Source organism: Lithobates pipiens, unplaced genomic scaffold, assembly GCF_037356315.1.
Source record: "Lithobates pipiens isolate NorthernLeopardFrog02 unplaced genomic scaffold, aLitPip1_a1.2 Scaffold_8, whole genome shotgun sequence".
NCBI lineage: Eukaryota > Metazoa > Chordata > Amphibia > Anura > Ranidae > Lithobates > Lithobates pipiens.
This window is the reverse complement of record NW_027507903.1, coordinates 474,795,566-474,822,942: the sequence shown is the minus strand read 5'-3', so window position 1 is coordinate 474,822,942 and position 27,377 is coordinate 474,795,566. Positions and strand designations below refer to the sequence as shown.

The following is a 27,377-nucleotide window of genomic DNA, read 5'->3' as shown; positions in this document are numbered from 1 at the left end:
CCACATAAATTAATTAGGAGGTCTGCGCTTAGGACGTATGTGAAGGTTGCAGCCTCCCCCAAAAAAAAAACCCATAAGAGGGCTCTAGGATATAGAAAGAAAGAAGATATGAAGGGGGTAGTGGCGCTACCTATATGTCAAATAGTGCTCTACCAAATCACTCTATAGTGACTAAGTGTTAAAAGAAACAATGTTATTGTGGAATAAATTATAACAAAACTGTTACCGTGAAGGTGATAGTGTAATAGATATCACACCTCACCTTCCCCAGTAGGTTAGTACTAAAACCCTCTAGGTGTGGACACCAATCATACACAGGAGAGATTATCGCCAAAAATATAATGCCTTCAAATTAGTGCATAAAACATCCAGACATGCATATAGTGATCCTCTGCTTTTAACAGTGCGTATAGTGTCTAAATCCAAAATACAGAATGTGAGTGAACCCAAAGACCAAATCCAAATAAAAATGAAAAGAATCGCACCAAAAAACAAAAAAGTTATATAAAAAAAATTGCTTCTGCAGATGGCTATGATGAAACACGTGTGCCATCACTACGCATATCACGTGACTTCAAGGAAGCTAAATGAGTGGGTGGGACACAACCAGAGTGCATGTTGTCCACCTATAGCTCGGTTGCCTATGCTTTATACCAGCAAGTGTAGCCCTTATGGGGCTAGGCATTAAGCTGCATGAACTTTTTTTGCCTGTTTGCTTTTATAAATTTTTTAAAATAATCTTTTAATAAATGGAAGCTTTGGTTATACTGCACTATGGGAGCCAATTTCTCTTTTTTATGAGGATTATGAAAATTACATCTATCACAACCCAGATATCCCAAGGCATCTCGAGGAACTGCAAAGGCTGACACCAGTGGTTACCTGCTAACCTAAGGAGCTACTGTAGGGGTAGTAGGATCTGGTGAGTGGGGGCCCTTGAGGGGGATCACCCAAGTCACCTGTCAAGATTATGTGATCACTAAAGTCACCTGCTACAACTCCTCTAAACACGAACAGTCACCTTCATTGGGATGAATGCACCAATGTGTTTTCTGTACACGGTGCGATAAACTGCATCTTGGTGTAATTTTTAATTTTGGTGTGATTTTTGAATTTTTCTGTATTTTGGTGTTTTTTTTTTTTTTTGCATTTTGGCTTTATATACACCTTGATTTTATGATTGGGACACTATATAAATATATATATATATATACGTATATGTTTTTGTATATGGTGCGATAATTACATTCTGGTGAAACTTTGGTACGATTTTTTTATCTTTTTTGTTTTTTGGTGCGATTCTTTGCATTTTTATTTGGATTTGGTCTTTGGGTTCAATCACATTCTGTATTTTGGGTTTGGACACTATACGTACTGTTAAAAGCAGAGGATCACTATATTCATGTCTGGATGTTTTATACACTAATTTGAAGCCATTATATTTTTGGTGATAACCTCTCCTGTGTAGGATTGGTGTCCACACCTAGAGGGTTTTAGTACTCACCTACTGGGGTAGGTGAGGTGTGATAACTATTACACTATCACCTTTATGGTAACTGTTTTGTTATAATTTATTCCACAATAACACTGTGTGGTTTATTTACTAAAGGCAAGTCCACTTTGCATTACAAGTGCACTTGCAAGTGCAGTCGCTGTAAATCTGAGGGGAAGATCTGAAATTAGGGCAATCTCTGCTGATTTTATCATCCAATCATGTGCAAGCAAAAATGCTGTTTTTTAATTTCCTTGCATGTCCCCCTTGGATTTAAAGTGACTGCACTTCCAAGTGCACTTGCAGTGCAAAATGGATTTGCCTTTAGTAAATAAACCCCTGTGTCTTTTAACACTTAGTCACTATAGAGTGATTTGGTAGAGCACTATTTGACAGATAGGTAGCGTCACTCGCCCCTTCACATCTTCTTTCTTTCTATATCACACCACATTCAGTCCAGTGCCTTTTTTTTTCTACATCAAAAACGCATGGATAGTAGGTTATGGTTTTTAACAAGAAATATATGTGCAGAATGGTGGTGAGTCAGGTGCTGGTCTATCAGAATCACAGAAAAAAATACAACAAAAATATGGAAGCCTAGTGCTTGAAAGCACAGCTAGTACCCCTAGGGATTTAGATCCAATAGACGAAGCAGTAGTTAAAATATATATACTTTTTATTAGTTTACAAGATACATAGGTAGGTAATGCATGTAGCATATAAACAAGGTACTTGACAATGCTTGATATGGGGCAGGCTTTAGAGAATATGTACAGTAGAGAATATTGCCGACATGTTTCAGACTTTCCGTCCTCTTTCTGAGGCAAAATTAGCGTCTCAAATACATAATCTAGAATGTAAATGTACAAAGATTTAAGATTTGGGACGACGCCCTCGAAGCAGTGGATGACGGAGAGCCGTGTCTCCTCGTACTGTTAGACCTAAGCGCAGCGTTTGATACAGTAGACCACAATACTCTACTCGTCCGCCTCACAGAAGTAGCCGGAGTCCAAGAAGGAGATCTCTATTGGTTCGCGTCCTTCCTAGGAAATCGGTCACAGACAGTGAAACTAGGAAAATTCCTCTCTGAATCCCGGAAAGTCACCTGCGGAGTCCCTCAAGGCTCTCCATTGTCACCGGTTCTCTTCAACATTTACATCCGCCCACTCCTCCAAATCATCAGACGCTCAGACCTCTGCTTCCACTCTTACGCTGACGATACGCAACTTTATTTCCGGATCAATGGAAAAAAAGATCACCAACAACAACTTGAAAACTGCCTAAAATCAATAGAGGACTGGATGACCACTAACTCCCTCCAACTCAACCAATCAAAGACAGAGCTTCTTATCTTACACCCAAATCATAAGCCCGCAACCAAAACCTCCTGGTATCCACCCACTGTCTTTGGGCAGACTATCTCCCCAAAGACCAAGGCCAAGAGTCTCTGGGTTATTTTAGATGCACAATTGTCAATGGATGCGCAAATAGGATCTGTAGTCAGTGGACTGGATCTCACCATCAGCTACTCATGCTTCGCAGACTCATCCCTTTTATCCCAAAGAATGACAAAGCAGTGGTAGTTGGAACAATCATTAATTCACGACTGGGCTACGCAAACTCGCTTTACATAGGATTACCACAATATTAACTTGCGCGATTACAACTGATCCAAAACACGGCGGCAAGACTGATAACAGGGAAAAAACCCTGGAAATCCATTGCTCCTTCGCTGAGGAGCTTACATTGGCTAACGGTAAAAAATCGGATCACGTTCAAGCCCCTTTGCCTCACCCACAAATGCGTGCATAGAGAAGCTCCGCAATACCTAATGGAGAAAATAAATCATTACACACCAAACCGCAGTCTTCGATAAGCCAACAAAAACCTCCTCGTCGTGCCCAAAGCCCGGTATAAATCCAAGGGGGATCAGAGATTCGCTGTCCAAGGTCCTCGGCTATGGAATGCTCTACCAATCAACATCCGCCTGGATGAAAATCACCTGGCTTTTAGGAAAAAACTCAAGACCTTCCTCTTCTAGCTGATGATCAAAGCTCGCCACAGCGCCTTGAGGCGATTCAGTTCGCATTGTGCACTATACAAGTATTTCATTCATTCATTCATTCACAAAGAGAGTAAGTATAAACAAAAGAACAAAAATATAAGGCTATGACCACATTTTAACCATGGTAATAAAACTAATATGGATTAGTATTACTTACAGGTCTAGCACAGCATCGGTATTCAGCAGCAGAGGGTCAAGTGTTCAAAATAGATTTAAAAACTGCCAACAGGGTGTTGCCGGTGTAGATCTAATATACAGGCCTGTTGATGGTCAGGCAGATATAAATGTGCAAGCTCCAGGTCGATTGTGGCTGCAGGAGCTCAGCTGTCTGGTAATAGAAGCCCAAACAGCAAGTCAATGGCATCAGTGAGCACAGAGAAAAGAGTCTGCCAAGAGAACAAAATAGAGTATAATACAATGCGGCAATGAATTAGAGCCTGAGTAAAAATGTGCAATGGCAGAATTGCTGCGCAGAAAAAAGTACTGACCTGAGTGCACAGAATGATGGTAAGTTCTACTTAGGCAGTATGCAACATACGGCATGCTCTTGGCCATGGTTGCAGGCCTACTATAGTCAGCCATAATGAGAGTCAGCTGTAGACAGGCGCCATCAGGCAGCCCGCTATAGCTGTGGCCATTGGGGGCGGACCTGAGCGCCAATGACAGCATCAGGTCCGTCCGACGAGCTCCCTGACGGGATGGCGTGGGGCGGGGCCATGCCCACGTTGTGGGTGGAGCTCCGTCCCACGTCGTGACATCACGGACACACGCAACGCCCGGCCGCCCGCGCTCCAAACTGGAGCGCAAACAGGAAGAGCGCAGGGAAAACCTGGAGGAACGGGCAAGTGACCCGCAGGCTCCCCTACAATTTTGTGGGGGCCTGTGGAGTCTTACTCGCGCTGGGCAGACACCAAGACGACCGGAACACAAAAATAGTACAATAATTATAAGTACATAGCCAAGAACAAAAAAGGATTATGCCTGTGTACTGTGTTTTAAATAAAGTACCCCCTGGTGGTGAACTGAGGCTGTGCAGGCCGGCAGTGTAAGTACTATATCTCTGTGTAAAGGCAGGCAGTCAAATGAGATGACGGAGGTAACAAAATACATGATGCATAATTGCAAAAAAAATACATTCCAGAATGTAAATATACAAAAAGAGTAAGGCCGCGTACATACGGGCGGATTGTCTGCCCAACTAAGTTCAGCAGACAATCCGACAGACAGTCCGTTCAAAATTTGCATGAACGGACTTGACCACACACGATGAGCAGACAGTCCGCTGAAAGCATGCGTGATGACGTGTACAGCACGTACGACGGGACTAGAAAAACGACGTCCTATACACTGCAATGCAACCTTCGGCCGTGTAAACCCTTTCTGAGCATGCACCATACTTAGTCCGTCCAACTTGCCTACACACGAGCGGACTGTCCGCTGAAACCAAGTTTGGACGGACAAAACCAAGTTTGAACGGACTGTCTTACGGAAATTCCGTAAGACTTTGTTCGTCAGACTGTCCGCTGAAAAAGTCCGCTGAAGCCCACACACGAGCGGATTGTGCGCTGAAACACTGTTCAGCGGACTAAGTTGGGCAGACAGTCCGCCCGTGTGTACGCGGCCTAAGTATAAACGAAAATACTAAAATATGAGACAATGACCACATTTTAATCATGGTAATAAAACTGATATAGATTAGTATTACTTACAGGTCTAGCACAGCATCAGTATTCAGCGGCAAAGGATCAAGTGTTCAAAAGAAATTTAAACAGCTGCCAACAGGGCAAAGTATTGCCGGTGTAGATGTGATATATAGGCCTATTGATGGCCAGGCAGATATAGATGTGCAAGCTCCAAGTCGATTGTGGCTTCAGGAGCTCAGCTGTCTGGTAATAGAGGCCCAAACAGCAAATCAATGGCATCAGTGTGCACAGAGAAAAGAGTCTGCCAAGAGAACAAAATGGAGTATAAAAAAATGCGGCAATGAAATAAAGCCTGAGTGAAAATATGCAATGACAAAGTTACTGCGCAGAATAAAAGTATTGACCTGAACACACAGAGTGATAGTAAGTTGTGCTTGGGCAGTATGCAACACACGGCATGCTCTTAGCCATGGTTGCAGGCCTAATATAGTCAGCCATAATGAGAGTCAGCTGTAGACAGGTGCCATCAGGCAGCCTGTTACAGTTACCCCCTGGTGGTGAACTGAGGCTGTGCAGACTGGCAATGTAAGTACTATATCTCTGTGTAGAGGCAGGCAATCACAGGAGATAATGGAGGTAACAAAATACATAATGCATGGTTACAAATAAATACATATAAGTAATATAACAGGCATGACAATGTATGGCAACAGAATGTAGAATAAAAAATATGTATTTTATATATATATATATATATATATATAGGCAACAAGATACCTACAAACTGTAAAGAATTAAATTTGGGGGCGTGGCCAAGATGGCGATCTAGGAGGCAGCAAGATTTAGAGATCTGCTGGATATCTTGTCTTTATCCTGACTCCGGACAGCCTGTGGGCCGTATACACTGCCTATCTTGAAGCAGATGTCCTCTAAAACGAGGCACAGGGGCAAGAGACTCCATTTCCCGCTGCCTATCAAGAATCCCGGGCCGCAAGAGGTTCCGCGCGCGGCGGCCTCCTCGAGGTGTCTGCATAACATGGCCTCACAGACGGAGATGGCGGGCTCGGCGGAGGAGAGGCAGCTTGGCTTTCAAGAAGTGATGGCGGCGATCGCCACCTGTCAGGCGGCTCTCACCAATAAGATAGAAGCGGTGCAGCTGGATGTTGGGCTCATCAGGCAGGACTTGGACAAGCTGCGGTCTCGGGTGACGGAGGTTGAACACAGGTCTGGCCTGACAGAGGACACGGTGGCGGAGCACACGGCCTCCATTCGTTCCCTTCGGACTCGGGTTCGCGCCCTGGAGTATAAAGTGGACGACGCCGAGAACAGGAATAGGAGGAATAACCTCCGCCTTGTGGGTCTGCCGGAGGGTGAGGAGAGGAAGAACCCGACGGTGTTCATGGAGGAGTTGCTGAGGTCCCTACTACCGAACGCGCAATTTTCCCCATATTACACCGTGGAGCGGGCGCACCGGGTGCCCCCTGCTCCCGCGCCGCCCAGAGCTCGTCCGCGGACATTAATCTTCCGCATGCTGAACTTCAGGGACCGGGATGAAGCACTACGGACCGCCAGGAGAGAGGGAGACCTGTCGTATCACAATGCCAATCTTCTCTTCTTCCCGGACTACTCCATGGAGACGCAGAAGCTGCGCCGTGCGTTTGACCAGGTGAAGGCGGGTTTGCGGGCAAGGAACATAAAGTACAGTGTCCTGTTCCCTGCCAAGCTACGCGTCCAGGATGGTGAGACTGTGCAATTTTTTACCTCGCCGCGGGATGCGGCCGCCTGGCTGGAGACCTTGCCCCCCCGGGGGTGAAGAGTGCAAGCTTCTATCTTGACCCACCTTTTTCTCTACTCCCTTGTTCCATTGTGTACTTTGGCTGCATTCCTCATTCCTCCTTTTTCTAGTACACTGCAGATGGTGCCTTTTGTGGCTGCTGGCCAATCTCATTGGATGAGGTACTGTCCTAACTACTACTGAGGCACGGGGGCCTTTCCCCCTTTGTGGACATGTCGCTCTGCCTGGGTGTTGGACATGGTTTCGTTTGTTGGTCCTGGGTAGGGGTGGCATGCTCCCCCTATGCTCTCCTGGGCCTTGCCGGCAGTGAACGCAGGATCACCACGTGGGGGGGTTCCCCCCCCTTCTCTTGCGGTTCTGGATGTCTGACCGTGGTCATGCCTGAGTATTGACTGGGGATATACAAGCCTCCGCAGCTGGACGCTTGGGCCTATGGGGGGGGGTGACTTCATAGCGGGTGTGCGGGGGGGGGGAGGTGGGGGGGAATGTATGTATATGATGCTGTGTACCTGGGGAATCTCCCCCCTTTTTCTTTTTTTGGGGGGAAATGGGAGGCAGTGTCTGTTTATATGTCTTTACCTAAGTTGAGTGCCCCTGAGCATGCTCAGGAGAATACTACTGCGTTAGCATTCCAGCATCTCTACTGTCTTGTAGGGTGGAGAGTTTTGCTGTCAGCTAACGTCCCTTTGATAACTCTCATTGTTACGTTTTTGTAATTGGGTATGGGAACCAATGCATCGCCAGTTTTAGGGGGGTGCGTGGTGGGGGGTTTTTGGTTTGGGATTGTGTTTCAGACGGTGGGGTTGTGTTATGTGTTATGTGTTTTTTCTGTTGTTAGGAGTTGCTATTATATTACAAGGAGTAAGCTACCCTGCAGGGGTATATATCTATACATGGGTAATGTGGAAGTATGTTAACATAGTGCAATGTGGTGTGGTCTCTGGGGATTGGTGGCTGGGGGGGGGGGGGGGTGGGCGGGCTGTGGTTCGCTGGCTTTGTGATGCACAGTATGGCTAGTGTATCCATCTTATCTTGGAACGTGCGGGGGCTGAACTCTGCCATTAAGAGGTCGCTGGTGTTTAAATACTTGCAGAGGTATGCCCCCCACGTGTGTATTCTCCAAGAGACGCATATGCTTGGCCAGCGGATCTTGGGTCTTCGGAGGGCGTGGGTTGGTACACATTATCACTCTACCTATTCGAGCTACGCGAGGGGGGTCAGTATACTGATCCGGAGATCTCTCCCGTCCCAGATTCTGGATGTCCGTACTGACCCTGGGGGAAGGTATGTGATCCTACACATGACTATTTGTGGGAGAAATCTGGTTTTAGTGGGACTATATCTTCCCCCACCGGCCGATTCGACAGTTCTCTATGATATCATGCGGGTGGTGCTGGGCTATTCTACACAGGAGGTCCTTATATTTGGTGACTTTAACTTGACTCCTAGGGACGATCTTGATAGACTGCACCTCGGACACAGATCCTCCTCCGACTTACAGCAGTGGGCCACTACCTTTACCTTAACTGATGTGTGGCGGCATTACCACCTGCATGATCGGGAGTACACATGCCACTCGGCTTCGCACAGAGCTCTCTCCAGAATTGACTTAGTCTATGCTTCTTCCGGGGCGCTCGTGTGGACGCAGGAGGTCCGCCATTTGCCCAGGGGTATTTCAGACCACTCCCCACTGCACCTAACCTTATCTCTAGATAGACCCCCTGGACTGAGACTCTGGCGTTTGTCGGGCTTCTGGGCGACGGATGACAGGGTGCTGGGACCAATGACTGAAGCGCTCTGTCAGTTTTGGATTGATAATGGGGAACCGACATCTGTGCCGACTGCCTGGGATCCCTTTAAGGCTTGGACGAGAGGGGCTTTCATTTCCCATATCTCCCCTGTGCAGAGGGAGGCTGAGCGGACCATACGGGAGCGGGAGGGGGAGGCTGGGAGGCGAGAGGCGGCCTACATTTTAGATCCCAGCGGCTCTAACTACCTACGGTGGCAGGGTGCGCTGCGGGAGCTCTCGCTGTGTAGGGTGGAACGGACTAAGAAATCCATGCTGCACGCTAGGCAGCGGGTTTTTGAATTCGGAGATAGGAACGGGCGGCTGCTGGCCTGGTTGGCAAAGGGGCAGCTTGGATCCACGCATATAGCTCAGATTCGGGATGTCACTGGGGAGCTGCTGTCTTCCCCTGCTGCCATTAATCTTCGGTTCCTTGAATTTTTTAAGGGGGTCTATACTTCTCGCGCTGGGCCTGATTCAGCAGAGACGTGGAATTATCTGCAGCAGATCCCCTTCCCTATGCTATCTCAGACGGACAGGGATATGCTGGATGGTGACATTACCTTGGAGGAGGTACAGGCGGCGATTGGGGCTCTTCAGCCGGGTAAGGCCCCGGGTATGGATGGGCTACCCTCTGAATTCTATGTGCAAAATATGGAGCTCCTTGCCCCTAAACTCACTGCTTTGTTCTTAGGACTTGGGACAGCAGACGCCCTTCCTGAGTCCATGGAAGAGGCGGTCATTGTCCTTATCCCCAAGCCAGGTAAGGATCCGCAGGAGTGTTCCTCCTACAGACCCATATCTCTACTAAACGTAGATGCCAAAATACTAGCAAAAGTTCTGGGCACTCGACTCACGTCAGTCATTTCAAAGTTGATCCATGCCGACCAGACTGGCTTTATGCCAGGTAAAGGCACGGACATCAATATACGTCGTCTTTTCCTTAATCTCTCTATCACACATGACAATAGTGGCTCCCGGGTAGTGGTGTCACTTGATGCAGAAAAGGCGTTTGACTCTGTGGAGTGGGGATACCTTTGGGAGGTGCTTCGCTGTTTTGGGTTTGGCTCTGGTTTTTTGCGTTGGTTGCAATCGCTCTATAGGGCGCCCCGGGCTAGGGTGCGCACCAACGATCGGCTCTCGGAACTGTTTCCACTCCACAGAGGCACGCGTCAGGGGTGTCCTTTATCCCCGGGGGTTATTTGCCTTGGCTGTGGAGCCCTTGGCGATTTATATTAGGGAGTCCCCGGGAGTTCAGGGGCTGGTGGTGGGCGGAGTAGAAGAAAAGATTTCGCTGTATGCGGATGATGCCCTGCTCTATCTGAGGGATGCTGGCCCTTCGTTAGCAGCCGCCTTACGGATCTTCGATCAGTTCGGAGCCCACTCCGGTATCCGTATTAACTGGTCAAAGTCTAGTTTACTTCCCCTGGATGGAGGGGTGGGTGACGGCTTGGACTCCGGCCCCCTGGAATGGGTGTCGTCATTTAAGTATTTGGGGGTGCTGGTATCTAGAGATCCCGCTCAATACTACAGACTTAATATATGCCCCTTACTCCGCTTTGTCAAGGACCGGTTTCGGTCATGGGCTGGGTTGCCACTAAACCTTTTGGGTCGTATCAGTATATTTAAGATGGTGTTGCTGCCCAAACTTAACTACATTTTTAGAAATAGTCCGGTGTGTGTTCAGGCCTCCCTTTTTCGTGAATTGGATGGACACCTTACCTCCTTTTTGTGGAACGGTACGACTCCACGTTTGGCTAGGACTACATTGCGCCTTCCTACACATTCGGGGGGACTTGCCCTCCCCGATGTGCGGGCCTATTATTGGGCGGCAATGTTGGTTACAGCGTACTGGTGGTTGGACGGGAGTCGATCTAATGCTGCGGTGCATGTGGAGGTAGTGCGGGTGGGTACAAGACGGGATCTCCAGGATCTGGTGTATAGGGGGGTGAGGGCTCACTCTGATCTCCCTATGCCGACAAAGACTACACTGAAGGCGTGGGTTGTGGCTAGGCGTAGCTTCTCAAGTGCCGGGCGGTGGTCTCCCGCCCAGCCACTCTGGGGTAACCCCAATTTGCACCACTTCCGTACGGTTCCGGACCACCGGGTGTGGGCTAGGTACGGGATAATGACACTTAAGGATATTATGCCTAATGGCACCCTACTGACATTTACGCAGCTGACTGGGAAACATGCTCTCCCAGGTTGGATGTATTTCCGCTACATACAACTATGTCATGCAGCCAGGGCCCAATTTCCGGTTCCCCCCTTGCTCCAGTTGGATCCAGTGGAGGATCTTCTATCTGATGGTGAATTACGAAAGCCCCTCTCTGCCCTGTATAGTACTCTATTGCCAAAAGATATTCCCAGGATGACTAGGTTGTGGGAGGCATGGCATGGTGATATCCCGGCACTTACTCGGGAAGATTGGGAGCACTGCCTACATCATGGTCCCAGGGTGATGATAGCAGTGGGTGACAAGCTGATGCAGATTAAATTTCTTCATAGAGTGTATCTTACTCCAGTCAGACTGTCTAGGATGTACGCGGACAGGGACCCTTACTGCCCCCATTGTAGAACGTGTCTCTGCACATTTCTACACATGTTCTGGGAGTGCCCATCTTTGGCGACCTTCTGGGAATAGAATGCATTAAGGTGAAAAAACATCTGACAGTCCCAGCGCCCCCCAGTCCCCCCATTTTACTTACCTCACCCCTCGAAATTCCCGCGCTCGTCCCCCGACGTCCTTTCCACCGTTTAGCCTGGCCGCTGATTGGCTGGAGTGGATGGATGGAAAGCAGCGCAGCCATTGACTCGCGCTGCTGTCAATCACATCCACTGACGTGGAGCGACGGGTGGTGGGGCCGTGTGATACAGCGAGCGGCTACAGCCGCCGGCTGTATCACGGGAGCGCGCCCGCAGATGCTTCTCACCATGTGAGGGAGCTCGCATGAACGTGAGAAGCACCTGCAGGAGGAAGCCGAGACAGCCGCCGAGGGACCCCAGAAGAGCAGGTTCGGGGCCACTCTGTGCAAAACGAGCTGCACAGTGGAGGTAAGTATAACATGTTTGTTATTTTTATTTTTTTAAATCACTTTACAATCCCTTTAAATGACTCATTGAGGCTGGGAGGTACGGTAGCGTTGAAGTGGAAAATCCACCTCAATTCACTTTGTAGCAGCAGTTTGTTGTAGTCACCACCTCTCGGGTTAGGGGGGATATGATCCAAAGCAAGAAACCATGTTTTGGGATTATGATCAGGGTGGACTAGGCGGCAATGTCAGATCTTTAGTGTGAATACTAGTGATGTGACGATAAATTCGCTTCCAAAACAGTAACTTGATTTTTCCTACATAGTAGCAGCCACATTCGCACGATAGGAGGTATACTACACCTATCGTGCGACAATTAACATAGTGTTGTGGATAGAAGGGGTGCCCACTGGGTAGGGTGACCTGTTCCTCAGTATTCATGTATTTATAGTATCCACAGTTGCCGCATTGGAAGGTGCCACTGAATTTAGTGGCGTTAAGAGTATTCCTGGAATATTCACTATGCACAAGTTTATCGCGTAAAGAGGGGGCTCGCCTATATGTAAGAAGTGGCCGTGGGGGTACAAAAGGTGCAAAGGAGTAATCTGTGGTGAGTATCTGCCAGTATTTGGACAGAATATGTTTAATCTGATGATGCTGTGAACAGTACATGGTAATAATGCATAGAGGGGAATGGGGTTTAACCTGTGTTTTTAAAAAGAGATCACTTCTAGATCTGGCCTTGGCCTTTTTGTATGCAATTTTGAGTGTTTTGTTGGAATAGCCCCTAGCTAGGAGTCTACTTCTCAGCAAGGCAGCTTCCTGTTCAAAAAAAATTTTGGTGGAGCAATTTCGTTGTGCTCGCAAATATTGCGCAAATGGGATGGATTGCAATAATGGTTTAGGATGAAAGCTATCTGCTGAGAGAATAGTATTGCCAGCAGTTGGCTTTCGGAATAATTTGCTCTGCAAAGAGCCATGGTTATCCTTAATAATGGTTAGATCCAGAAAGGATATAGTGAACAAATCATACGACATAGTAAAGCGTAAGTTAAGTGTATAAGTGGAATTCAAAAATTTTAAAATTTGGTGTAATAGGTCCACGGGGCCAGTCCATAGTAACAAAATGTCATCAATATAACGGCGCATGCGCACTTTAGACGGGTTACAGCGTGCCATTTTCATTAAACGACATGCCATGACTGGCGGGAGTGACGTCACGCAACTCCGGCCAGTCACAGAGCTAGAGTCCGTGACCCCGGAAGGAAGATGGACGCTTCCAGCTGGCGAGGAAATCAGGGACATTGCTGGCTCCTGTGTCAGGTAAGTGCCAAATAATAGGATACTATGCGATGCATAGTAGCCCATTATGCTTTGCCTTTGCAGGGAAACAAAGAGGAAGGAAACCCATCAGGGTTTACTTCCTCTTTAAGTATAAACATTGTAACAATTTGTCAATGGAATAGACTGTGTGTAAGGCTCAGGTCACACTGTGTGAGGTGAGTTGGACATAGCTGGCCTTGATGTTCTAATCATAATGTAAAAAAAAAGGTGTTAACTGTAGCCGCCCAGATACAGAAGTAGTGTGAAGCGTATTCCGCCCCGTCCAACCCAGCCTCTTTTAGACATTTCCTAAAAACTGACACAAACTGAAACTTCGACAGGTAGGACCCATCCTCATGCCTCAGAAATGGCCCTGCCCCCTCAGTTCTAACCTTCCGAAATTCACGCACTGCTTCCACTAGGCACACCCTGGACCATGGCAGTGCAAACAGTGACACATCCACCCCCCTACCCTGCTGGTTAGTTTTTGACCTCCGCAGCCACAGACACACCCTATCAACCTCCACCCGCACGCAGTGGCGTAACTAGAACCTTCAGGGCCCCAATGAAAGAAACCATGAAGGGCCCCCCTGAACCCCAGCCAGGGCCCTTCCCTCCGAGTCCGGCGGTGGAACTCCAGGGCATGGTCACAGGTATGACCTTTGTGAGCCCTGTAGTTCCACCACTGGTATCAGTATTTTTATTTATTTTTAGGTGCCCCATTGGGCGACTGTCCCTAGGCAGGATGGGGTCCCCGTCCCCAGAAGAGATGAGGTCCTTTTCTCCAGGGCAGATGAAGTTACTGCCCCCAGGTGAGAAGGGGTCCCTGTCCCCAGGGGAAGTGGGGGTCCCTGTCCCCACGTGAGAAGGGGTCCCTGTCCCCAGGGGGAGATGGAGGGGGTATGTAATGGTGTGTGGGGGATGGGGTCCTCTCACTCACCATGACCAAGCTGTAGGCCATGCACTCATCCATGTTAGCCTGGGCTCCATCCAGTGTGCTGCACGGGCGATCAGCTTATCTCCCAGAAAGACCTTTCATCATCTATGTATGACAGGGAGGAGGGGGGGCTGGCAGACAAGCCTGCAGTGTCCTCCGGGGAGCCGGCTCTCATAGGGCTGCACTGCATCTGTGTGCTTAAAGTTTGTTTACCCGGGAAAAGTTTGCAGTGCAGAGTGGGCCGGACTCGGGGTGGGCGGGACTCTGGCTGGGGAGAACAGACATCGGACTGAGCAGCAATGCATGGAGCAGGAGAGGGGTACTCTGAGGAGCCGGCTGAGGTCACAGGTCATGCGGGGAATGCACAACTAAAGAGCAGCCATATGTAGAGGGGGCTGCATGGGCCCCCTGCATCACAGGGCCCGGTTGCGGTCGCAACTGTTGCACCCCCTATAGTTACGCCCCTGCCCGCACGTCTTGCTCCAACAGCCCCTCCGCCAGACACTTTGATGGGATGACCAACTCCCCTATCCAAAATGCCTACGAGAACGCTGCTGTAAACAGCAGAGCCTCTTAACGCGATGTACATATTGAACCCAGCATCGCACATATGGACCTTAGGTTCACAAACGTGACTGGCCGTCTCACATCCTTTTTTTTGTGCATTTCCGATAGCCTTTTATCGCTTGCCTCATCTAAAAATCTTTTGTCCAATCCTCCCCCCCATGAATTTAAAAAGGAATGATAAGCCTGCCAATTTGCGATCAATAGAAGAGACCGACAACCCACTTTCCATGTTCCTAGCCATGAAATACAACACCAACAACCGTAACCAATAACCGTACTTCCGACCCCTTTTTTCCAACACCTGCCTCCTGCACCAGACCCAACCACTCTTTCCATACCTTCGTGTAGTCTGTCCAAGTGGACTCACTTACTGACTGCCATCCCCATCCCCCGGTGACTCCAAGGACAGCTCCCAAATCCACTCTGGGCAAGGAACTCATGCCTTCTCTGCGCCCGGTGTCCCACTGAAATCGAGACAGGGAGTCAGCCAGCGAATTGTGTGTGAACAGCATAAATAAAAATGTTCAATCGCAAGCACCAGCTGTCTCAACAGCCGTATAACCGGTTGTGATGAAGCTGACATGCGATTGACGACCTGTACCACTCCCATGTTGTCACAGTTTATTCTCAATTTCAGATTTTGGCATGCTTCCCCCCATAGTTCCATGGACAGCACCACCGGAAAAAGTTCCAGCAGCACCAAGTTCCTGAAGAATCCTCCCAAGACTGTGGCCAGGGTTCCGCGCTCCACTGCCCCTGAAAAAATGCGCCATAGCCCATGGAGCCTGCAGCATCTGTGACCAATTCCACATCAAAGTTGCTCACCGGGCCAGACATCCACACTGATCTGCCATTGTATGTGGCTAGAAACTCATACCATACCTTTAAGTCCTCCCTATGTTTCTTGGTCAGGCGAATAAAGTGAGTCAGGGCTTTTACCCCTGCTGTGGCTGCTGACAGCAGTCGGCAAAAACTCACCCCATGGGGATGATCCTGCAGGTGAAATTCAGCGTACCCAGCACCAACTGCAAAGTCCTCAACTGTACTTTCCGCAGTCTGTGGATTTCCCAAATTTCCATTTGTAAGGCCTCCAGCTTACCTCTGGGCAACCAGCACTCCATTGCCACTGAGTCTATCACTATCCCCAAAAAACTAAGTTCCGATGTTGGGCCCTCTGTTTTTTCAGCTGCCAATGGCACTCCAAACCTGCCTGCGATGAGCTGCAATGTAGAAATAAGAATCTCACACACAGCAGAAGCAGGGGGGTCTACACACAAAAAGTCATCCAAATAATGTATGACTGAATCTAGGCCCGAAACATCTCTAACCACCCACTCTAAAAACAAGCTAAATGCCTCAAACATGGTACAGGAAATGGAGCAACCCGTGGGCAAACACTTGTCCACATAAAACTGCTCTCGCCAGTGGCATCCCAGCAGCCGGAACCTATCCGGATACACTGGAAGCAAGCGGAACACAGATTCTATATCTGCCTTTGCCATAAGTGCCCCCTGTCCATAGCGCCTCATGCACCTGACTGCTGCGTCAAATGAAGTGTAGGACACTGTGCACGCTTCTGGGTCAATGAAGTCATTGATAGAACCCACTTTTGGAAAGGATAAGTGATGGATCAAGCGGAACTTGTTTGGTTCCTTCTTGGGGACCACCCCCAATGGTGACACTAAATCCTGCCAAGGCCTTTCTGCGAACAGCCCCCCCCCCATGTACCCCATGGCCACTTCTTTTCCCAATTTTTCCTCCGCCACCCCTGGATGCTGTAATGCCAATTTTAGATTCCTCGCCACTGGCGGAATCACCGCCAGTGAACACGATATCCTAAAACCATCCTGAAACCCCGAAGCCTTGTCGCTTCCCTGTCCGGATACTTACTTAGAAAAGGCTTAGGCTGCATCCTTTCCACCCTCATCATCCCTTTTGTGAGCAGGCATGCTTCCCTCTCTTGAAACACCTAGACAACATGTGGGCTCCCCCACACCCTGAGCACTCATGCTTGAACTTGCATGCCCCCCCAAATTTGCAGGAGCCCTCATTGTACTGCCAGCACACTCCCCACTTTTTTCTGTCCGGCAGTCCTGAGGAATGTGTACCCCCGGCCCCCCCCTGAAGAAACTGAAGCGGGGCCCTCGCGAAGACATGAGCCTCATCCAAAGGCTAATGTCTTTGTGGTCCCAGAGCAGAGACGGGCGAACCGATCTGCGCTGCCTAAATTGCTCGTCATATCTCAGCCAAGCCACTCCCCCGTACACCCTATGTGCCTCTCCAATAGCATCCATGTAGGAGAACAACGCTGAGCAGTGCTCGGGGTTCTTCTCGCCAATGACGCTCGCCATGATGGCAAACGCTTGCAGCCAAGAAATGTAAGTGGGATCAGTCTGTACCACCTTTTTTTCCTCGTCCTCCTTCTTGGAGTCATCAGGTTTCACCCTATCCAAGTTACATTTTTCCAATGGCAGTAGCAAGAAAATCTCCACATACTCACCCTTGTAAATCTTACCCCAGACCTCCTGTTTTAGGTGTGCTCCCAGCGGGCCCTCGAAGCACACATACACCTCACTCTTTGCCGCGTCCGGAATCCTGACCACATCTGTCCTCCCCGCTGTCTCTGCGGCCCCCTTTTCCCCTGCCTTTTCAGTGACACTTCCCAACCCTGACTGCCCGGGTGGTGGGGTTGCCGGGGGCGCCACTGCCCCGGCTCCTCCAGTTCACCCATTTGCTGACCCACTCGCCAGAGTTGTCCATGGGGCCACCTGAGGGGACTGCCCTTGCCCCCCTTCAAATCTACCTACTAAAGCCTGCAGGCCCTCCAGCAGATCCCTCATCTGTGTACCGGGCCCTGCAATGGCAGGCCTATTACCTGCCATTTGCTGGTCTGACACTTCCACCCTTGCCTGCGCCAAAGGAGCTGCTGTCCCCGCTTTGACCACCCCTAACAAATCCTGCAATGCATCAGACAATGACAAATTATCAGTGAACTTACCGGGCTGACCAGGAGCTCTCCCAACAGCCGCCGCGCTGCTCTCTCGCTGGCACTTGTAGTTCTTCCTCCTCTCACACCTCCCCTTCCGACTTCTCGTCCTGTTCCCGGATGGGTAGTGTTGCAAGCCCTGGAGGCCGTGGTACTTTGCCGTTGTGGGACTTGCTTCTTCACCGAAACTCCACTTCCTTCAGACTGGCATCGCAGACCAGATCTGACATGCCCTTGGCTGACTTGGTTTTGCCCTCCTCCGCCATCTTGTACCGCCGAACCCTTCTTCGATAGGCCCCGCCCCCTTGCGGTCTTCCCGGCCTTTCTTGTTGCCGATTCTGTGACTCTGGCCGGCTCTCCTTCCCTCCTTGTCTCCACCCTGGGATCGCTGCACTCAGATGGCAATGCCGCCCTGCATTCTTTCGCACGATTCCCGGGCGGGGAATCGGCGCCATGCTGGCCCTTGGCCCTGCCCCCCAATTTAGGCCAGCGGTGTGTGGACTGCCAGGGCCTACTGTAGCCTGTTATGATCGTTTCACCATAGGAACCGATCGGTCTTCCAGCTCCTAGTGAGGCGAGCAGGCTGAGGTGCAGGCCCTGGCGAAAAGCACGCAAGAGGCCGCAACCTCCGCGTGCGTTGGGTCACCTTACCTGACGCGGATTCCCCCGCCTCATCGTCCACAAGGTCCGCAACCTGTCTCTGAAGCCATTCCGGTCCTTTTACTGCAGCAGCCCTCTTCAGCCTTGCCAGTGACACATCAATGTCCGCCATTGTGGAGGAGCACTGACCACATGCTCCACCCCCCCTATAAATATAACCACTCCCCCTTTAGCAAAACTTCTCTCCTACCTTCCCCTTTTCTGCCACTCCCCTTACATCTTTCCACATTAACCCCATATGTGTCTCCCTTAGACACACTATCATGCCCTGCCCTACACTATCCATCCTTGCAGTCCTTTCCATTCCGGGCCTCTCTTTCTCAGGTCACGTTTCAGAGTCATTGGACAGGCAATGAGGAGGGGGTATCACAGCTCTTCACTGCATGAAGCCCCCAAATGCTGATCCCTGCTGGCAATAGTATAGTTCGCTTTAAACTCTAGCTCATTTCCATAGATATTCCATGTGCTCTCATCTTATTTTCTACACATGCAATACATAAAGGGAGTGATGGAAATAAGGTGGAGTTCAAAGTGAATTTCTTCACTTAACCACCTCAATAGAGGGCACTTACACCCCCTTCCTGCCCAGACCAATTTTCAGCTTTCAGCGCTCTTACAGTTTAAATGACAATTACTCAGTCATACAACACTGTATCCATATGAAACTTGCGTCCTTTTTTTCACACAAATAGAGCTTTCTTTTGGTGGTATTTAATCACTAGTGGGTTTTTTATTTTTTGTGCTATAAATAAAAATAGACCGTAAATTTTGTGAAAAAAATGATTTTTTCTGTTTCTCTCATAAAATTTTGCTAATTAGTAATTTTTCTTAAACTACTACATATCTTTGGTAAAATAACCCAAATTAGTGTATATTATTTGGTCTTTGGGAAAGTTATAGAGTCTACAAACTATGGTGTCAATCACTGAAAACTGATCACATCTGATTAGGCCTTCAGTACATCAGGTGTATCTCATTTCTTGAGACACTAAGAGCCGGTTCACACAGGGGCGACACGACTTTCAACACGACTTTTGGAGGCAACTTGGACATGACTTGAACACGACTTGGGCACGGCTTGGGGCGACTTACAACACGACTTTAAGTCGCCCCAGGCCAGGTGACTTTTGCCGTGGCCAATCAATGAGCTCTGAAGGGGGAACTCCACGCCAAATTAAAAAAAAAATGGCATGGGTTCCCCCTCCGAGAGCATACCAGGCCCTTAGGTCTGGTATGGATTCTAAGGGGAACCCCCTATGCCGAAAAAACGGCGTGGGGGTCCCCCCCAGATCCATACCAGACCCTTATCTGAGCACGCTACCCGGCCGGCCAGGAAAGGGGGTGAGCCGTACCAGGCCGCGTGCCCTCAACATGAAGGGGTACCTTAGGGAAGGGGAGGCCGTGCGGCCCCCCCACCCCAAAGCACCTTGTCCCCATGTTGATGAGGACAAGGGCCTCTTCCCGACAACCCTGGCCGTTGGTTGTCAGGGTCTGCGGGCGGGGGGCTTATCGGATTCTGGGAGCCCCCTTTAATAAGGGGGCCCCCAGATCCCAGCCCCCCACCCTATGTGAATGAGTTTGGGGTACAATGTACCCCTACCCATTCACCTGTGAAAAAAAAAATGTACAAAAAAACCACAACACACAAGGGTTAAAATAGTTTATTGCACAGCTCCGGGGGTCTCGCGGACTCACTCAGGGTTATGGGGGCTTCCAAGTCCTCCCTCTCCTCTTGAGTGAGGGTTGGGAGTTTCACTTTCTCCAAGAATACGCCCATATCTTCTTCATTTCTCTGGCCTCGAGTTCTATATAGTTCCTCATAGAAAGCCCTAAAGGTTTCTACAATCTCCTTCCCGCTTGTAAGAACTGTCCCATTCATAGACTTGATCAATGGGATTATAGCTGAGGGAGAATTAGTTTTTACTAACTGGGCCAGTATTCTCCCAACACTCTCTCCCTCCCCAAAATGGCATTGCTTCTGAAATAGCCGCTTATTTTCTTCCCTTTTGATAATTACCGATCTATACCCATGCTGTTTATTTAGCCATATTCTTTGTTTTTCATAGGTGGGATCCTGAACATAATTCTCTTCTGCCTCTATTACTTCCTTCCTGATTTTTTCCTCCCAGCTCCTAGATTTCTGTTTAATTTTAGCCACCTGGTGGATCAGAATACCTCTCATATATGCTTTTAATGTATCCCATGTTATATTAGTTGAAGCGGTATCTATATTAAATACTAAAAACTCTTTTAGTCTTTTTGGGATTTCTTCTACATCCTTCATTAGTTCAAGCCAGAATGGACTTATTCTCCATCCCCCCGGTATTTTTTTTTTCCCCTGTACTCAGTACTATTTTCAAAAATGAGTGGTCCGATATCCCTCTAGGCAAATACTCTATATTCCTTACATCTTGCAGCGCTTCCTTATTACCCAGGGCCAGGTGTATTCTGGAGAGTGTTGAATGCGAGCTTGAGAAACAAGAATATTGCTTAACATTCACATTCCTCACTCTCCACATATCCAACAATCCTACTTCCTTCAGGAAGTGACTTAGTCTTGTTGACCCCGTCTCTCCCAGTTGGAGTTTAATGGGGAATCTATCAACCCCTCTATCAAGCACTTCATTAAAATCCCCCAAAATTATAACCGGTACATCCTCCTTATCTGCCAAAAAATCCATTAGTCTATACACCACCTCCATCTTAAACGGGGGCGGTACATAGACACACGCCAGGACATATGATTTATCCTCCAGAACACAATATAGAAAGATATAACGACCCAATTCGTCAATACTGGCCTGTCTGCAGACGAACCTCACCCCTGTTCCTATCATCACGCACACTCCCCTCGAGTAGGATGTGTGGGTGGAGTGGTACTGATTTTGGTACCTCCTGCTTTTAAGTTGGGGTATGGTTAATTTTGTTAAATGTGTCTCCTGCAGACAGGCCAGACCGATCCCATGCCTCTCCAACATAGAGAAAACTGTTGCTCGTTTAATCGGGCTCCCCAGGCCTCTTATATTCCAAGAGGCAACATTAAGTATTTTATCCTGCATTATTCAGCATAGGGTAACAATAAAGCAAAGAAGGGGGTGAAAATACAAATTTTGTGAAAAATATCCTGTAATGTTAGACCCAGGTTATCAATGATTTAATTTGGAAGGAGAAGACTGTATACATACGTAGAGGAAACCTTATAGGATTTGAGAAAATATGGAGGCCATGGCTGAATGAAATAGGGTATCCACCAGATCAGCAATAGTAGTAGAGGGAAAAAAAAGTAGTAAATAAAGGATAAGGTAACTTAAAAACTATGGAGTACAGGTTTGGAAGTTAGCTCAGAAATAATAATGATCAACCCAGAAAGAAGGAATTTAGGGGAGGGAGGGAGGGGGAGGAGGTTGGGGCAAGGGGGGAGGGATGGGGTGGGAGAAGGGGAGGAGGTAACAGAATGCGGGATAAACTAAAACAGAAAGCGTGAATGACTGACAAAGTTTATTGTTCTGTATATAATCTGTTTTTTATACTACGACATTTTTTGTATGATGGAAAAAATAAATAAATAAAGAGAACTTGATGAGCCGCAGACAGGTACTCGGGTACTCTGATGGGCTGGTGACAGGTACTCGGGTACTCTGATGGGCTGGTGAAAGGTACTCGGGTACTCTGATGGGCTGGTGACAGGTACTCGGGTACTCTGATGGGCTGGTGACAGGTACTCGGGTACTCTGATGGGCTGGTGACAGGTACTCGGGTACTCTGATGGGCTGGTGACAGGTACTCGGTTACTCTGATGGCCTGGTGACAGGTACTCGGGTACTCTGATGGCCTGGTGACAGGTACTCGGGTACTCTGATGGGCTACAGATAGGTACTCGGGTACTCTGATGGGCTGGTGACTGGTACTCGGGTACTATGAAGGGCGGTGACAGGTACTCAGGTACTCAGTACTCATATGGACTGTGACAGGTACTCAGGTACTCAGATGAACTGTGACAGGTATTCGGGTACTCAGATGGACTGACAGGTACTTGGGTACTCTGATGGACTGTGACAGGTATTCGGGTACTCTCATAGACTGTGACAGATACTTGGGTACTCTGATGGACTGTGACAGGTACTCGGGTACTCTGATAGATTGTGACATGTACTCGGGTACTCTGATGGATTGTGACAGGTGCTCGGGTATTCTGATGGATTGTGATAGGTACTCGGGTACTCTGATGGACTGTGACAGGTACTCAGATGAACTGTGACATGTACTTTGATGGGTTGTGACAGGTACTCTTTATAGGGGGGGCAGTGTGATTTGTGTACACTGTAGGCGGTAACGAGATGTTACTGCAATCTCCTTCTCACACACGATCAGTGTGTGAGGAGGAGAACCCGGTAACATCTCGTTACCGCGGTTTGTTTACATTTAGTGATCGGCTGTGAAAGGATCACAGCCGATCACGTGGTAAACTGCCGCTGGCCAATGGCTGTTTACCAGCAGTGTTCCCGGGAACATGCCGCCATCGACGTGCATGGGCAATGCGCTTCCGATCGCACGCATGTGAAAAAAAAAAGTGGGGTGGTACCATCTGTGATCGCCCGTGACTTCATCGTGGCCGATCATGTAGTAAACAGCCATGCCAAATGGCTGTTCACCCCCCTCGGTGGCGAGTGGTGTCTCTGTGACAGGCTGCCACCGAAGGAACAGGGATGCGCACGCATTCCCTGTTTAAATGGGAGGCCGTCATATGGCGCCCTCCCAGAACGAGAGCCGCGCCGCCTGGCCATCATATGACAGCAGGGGGGCGGCAAGCAGTTAAAGTACAGCTAAGGGCAAACCGTTTAGTTTTGGATAGTGTGGAGAGAAATTAGACCCTCTGTCAGTTTTTTTACTATCTGCGCCCCCGTTGGGTAGATTCCCTCTCTCTATTTGTCCTTTTTACTATTCATTTCGACAGTGAAAGTGAAAGAAAATCCCAAATGTTGGGTTGTGACCAGAACAGGAATGGAGGGGAAATCTTCCAATGGGGACACGAGTTCTGGTAACACCCAGGGATTTCCTCACTTTGGAGAGGTTTTCTCTCACTTCTTGTTTTGGATATGGAACAGGAAGTGAAGAGAAGTGTCCTCAATGGGACACAGATGGGGGAAACAAACTGACAAGGTTTAAGCTATTTAAAATGAAAAAACAAAAACCGAGACTGGTAGCCTTTTAGTAACAGTAGGGACAGTATTGCAGATGTAATTAATGTGGACATTCATATCAGATATATACAGAATTTACGCTTTGGGTGGCGTAATATGTTTTTTTTCTGGCGTCGCACTGTATTACATAATTATTTGATACACCACACTTAAAATGTAATTTAGGTTTACATCTCCCCCCACCCCCCCATCTGCCCCCTTCACCCCAAAGCTGTTTTTCTTTTTTTTCTTTGTATCCTAGAGACTCAGTGGGAGGCGCCAGTGGGATTCCAGGAGAATGAGGACAAGTCTGAAGAGGTGAGAGGTGACACCGTTATTTTCAATAATATTAAATGGAGAATCGGGTTTAGAAGTTCTTTAGACCAGTGTTTTAAAACAGGGGCACGCTTAAAAAGTATTTTCAGCCTCAAGACACCCCACAAACAAATGCTCTGCTCTCTAACTGCTTCTGGATGCCCCACCGCACATTTACTGCGGCAGGGCAGCTCGACTGCGTGAAACAAAGTACTTGTATTTTGCTTCCACCTCGGGGTCTGGGGGGGGGGGGGGGGCGCACATGTGTGCCTCCAGCACAAAAAAAGAAACACTGCAGAGGTGATCAAATGCCACCAAAAGAATGCTCTATTTGTGGGAAAGAAACAACATCAATTTTTTATTTTTATTTGGATACAGCTTTGTACGACCGCGCAATTGTCAGTTAAAGCAATGCAGTGCTGTATCGCAAAAAAAATGGCCTGGTCATGGGGGGGGGGTGAAACTTTCCCCGGGGCTGAAGTGCTTAAGGTTGCCATTAATTTTTAATAGGGCACCATTACACATTGGCAAACACGGGGTGTTCTTGGTGCAGCGCAATTGAGAAACAATGGGTTAGGAGCTTCTTTCCCTGCATTTCTGCAGATAGGGCAACCTATTGAAATGCATGTAAAACAAGGACACACTTACTCTTTCCCTCCATCTATTGTGTATCACCACTGCGCTAAACAAAACACTCTAAACTAAGCCGCCACTTTAAAAAAACAAAATGTGTACAATATTCCTTATCTAAACAATAGAAAAAGCAGCGCTGAATATAAATCCACACCAGTGAATTCAAAAATATTAAAAATGATAGACCCAGTCCAGTGAACATGAATTACTAAATGTTACTACACTGTGCAAGCCCTGCCCCGAGCATACAGAAAATAGAGAAAATTAATTAACACAAATTATTATATAGTGCATATCACCAGATGAATAGTGATAACAAATATATACGATCTGTTGAAAAAAATATCCGGTGACTAAATATTATTCAACACTAAAAAGTAAATAAACAAGTAACGAGAATCAAATGAATTGTTTCAAGTTCTATCAAACAATGTCCACTTCCTAAAAACATTGTTACCAACACCACTGTGAAAAGCTCCTGAGAATATAATGTATCCCAGTAAAATCATAGTCCATACGTTGAATCTTCAGATCATAATCCAAATAATGGAATAGTGAAAAAAACGTTTAACCAGTGTCTCTTGAATAAACAGCAGATTACATCTACACTCCTCCACCACACCGCTCTAGATGTGACTCCTCTCCCCTTATGTGAATACACTCACCCGCTGTATATGCCTCACACTTTCGTGTTTGGCTGGATGTGCTTTTTCCCTTTACAGGGTTTAAATGGGGTATCCAGGTTTCCACTCCAGAATGCAGGGCTAGTACCATGGCTGTTCTCATAGACGCCACGGATGTTTCCATAGGTGTCACGGCTGTTCCCATAGATACTCTCATGCAACAAAGAAAAGATTTGCTTCCATAGTGTGATACAGTATAAAACTTTTTAATCACACATAAAAATCTCTCACATTGCACTCACATCAAAGGATGGATAAACACGCCAAATATAAAAATTCACAGCACTCTTGAGTAACCCATACTGAAGCATAGGTGGTCACGGCGGACCCAGGATATGCGGGAATAATGGATAGTCTCTCACCGCTCCTTAACTGTACCGCCGCTTTACAGGGATCAATGTAAGATGTTCAGCATCCTATATGTATCTCTCTCATTCGCCTAGTAGCCAAAATCCGACATGTTTCATCATAAAATTGACTTAATCATGGACCATGATTAAGTCAATTTTATGATGAAACATGTCGGATTTTGGCTACTAGGCGAATGAGAGAGATACATATAGGATGCTGAACATCTTACATTGATCCCTGTAAAGCGGCGGTACAGTTAAGGAGCGGTGAGAGACTATCCATTATTCCCGCATATCCTGGGTCCGCCGTGACCACCTATGCTTCAGTATGGGTTACTCAAGAGTGCTGTGAATTTTTATATTTGGCGTGTTTATTCATCCTTTGATGTGAGTGCAATGTGAGAGATTTTTATGTGTGATTAAAAAGTTTTATACTGTATCACGCTATGGAAGCAAATCTTTTCTTTGTTGCATGAGAGTATCTATGGGAACAGCCGTGACACCTATGGAAACATCCGTGGCATCTATGAGAACAGCCATGGTACTAGCCCTGCATTCTGGAGTGGAAACCTGGATACCCCATTTAAACCCTGTAAAGGGAAAAAGCACATCCAGCCAAACACGAAAGTGTGAGGCATATACAGCGGGTGAGTGTATTCACATAAGGGGAGAGGAGTCACATCTAGAGCGGTGTGGTGGAGGAGTGTAGATGTAATCTGCTGTTTATTCAAGAGACACTGGTTAAACGTTTTTTTCACTATTCCATTATTTGGATTATGATCTGAAGATTCAACGTATGGACTATGATTTTACTGGGATACATTATATTCTCAGGAGCTTTTCACAGTGGTGTTGGTAACAATTTTTTTAGGAAGTGGACATTGTTTGATAGAACTTGAAACAATTCATTTGATTCTCGTTACTTGTTTATTTACTTTTTAGTGTTGAATAATATTTAGTCACCGGATATTTTTTTCAACAGATCGTATATATTTGTTATCACTATTCATCTGGTGATATGCACTATATAATAATTTGTGTTAATTAATTTTCTCTATTTTCTGTATGCTCGGGGCAGGGCTTGCACAGTGTAGTAACATTTAGTAATTCATGTTCACTGGACTGGGTCTATCATTTTTAATATTTTTGAATTCACTGGTGTGGATTTATATTGAAATGCATGGACTGCCCTACATGTGCTAAGTCCAGCCACAAAGTTGTGAACCAAGGGCTTGTTCACATGTGAGGTTGGAGGCAGTAAAAACACGCAGTTGAGCTGATTTTACCACTCCAACTACTCCCTCTTTAGCTGCAAAGGCAGCAGCTGGGGATGTATAAATGATGTGGGCACGGCTGGAATAGGGTGCCCATGTGTCCCGGATTGCCCGGGACATTTCCGCAATTGGCTGGTCTGTCCCGGGGCCCAGGCAACTTCATTCTGAGACAATACAGTGTCCTGGAATGGAATTGACAGAGCGAGCAAACCCCACGATAGAGCTTGCTCTCCCTCCAGCGCCACCCGAGACTCTGGTCACTGGTTGCTATAGCCGCCTAGCGGCTAGCAACCAGTGACCTCATAGGCGAGACCCACTCTGCCCAGCATGCAAAGCGGAGGAGAAGTTAATTTTCTCCTCCTCCGCACCTAACGCTCTCCACCATGCCGGACGAAGCTGTCAGCGGGGGCAGCCTCAAATACGCTCAGTCACCAGCACTGCAGTCCGTCAGGGTTACCATCTCCGCAGCTCTGCCCCTGGATGTCTCCCTGTCTCAGACTGATACCGCCTCCCCCTCCTCGGCTAGTTACAATTACACGGAGAGGAGAGAGGGACACCACTGTGCATTCCTGTTGCTGATCTGATGTCTGTTCTAAGCTTATATTATGTGTATGTAGATGGACAGGGATAGTGATCAGGAAAAGGGTAAGAAGTAC

At 47.8% G+C, this 27,377-nt stretch overlaps 1 long non-coding RNA gene across 1 annotated transcript in view; it reads left to right on the top strand.

The window, feature by feature from the left end:
- The window catches only part of LOC143963295 (uncharacterized), a 78,024-nt gene that overhangs the window by 33,729 nt on the left and 16,918 nt on the right, over positions 1 to 27,377 (top strand). The window contains exon 2 of the long non-coding RNA XR_013270933.1: positions 23,729 to 23,784. This is a non-coding gene — a long non-coding RNA (uncharacterized LOC143963295). The remainder of the gene's footprint in view (positions 1 to 23,728; positions 23,785 to 27,377) is intronic.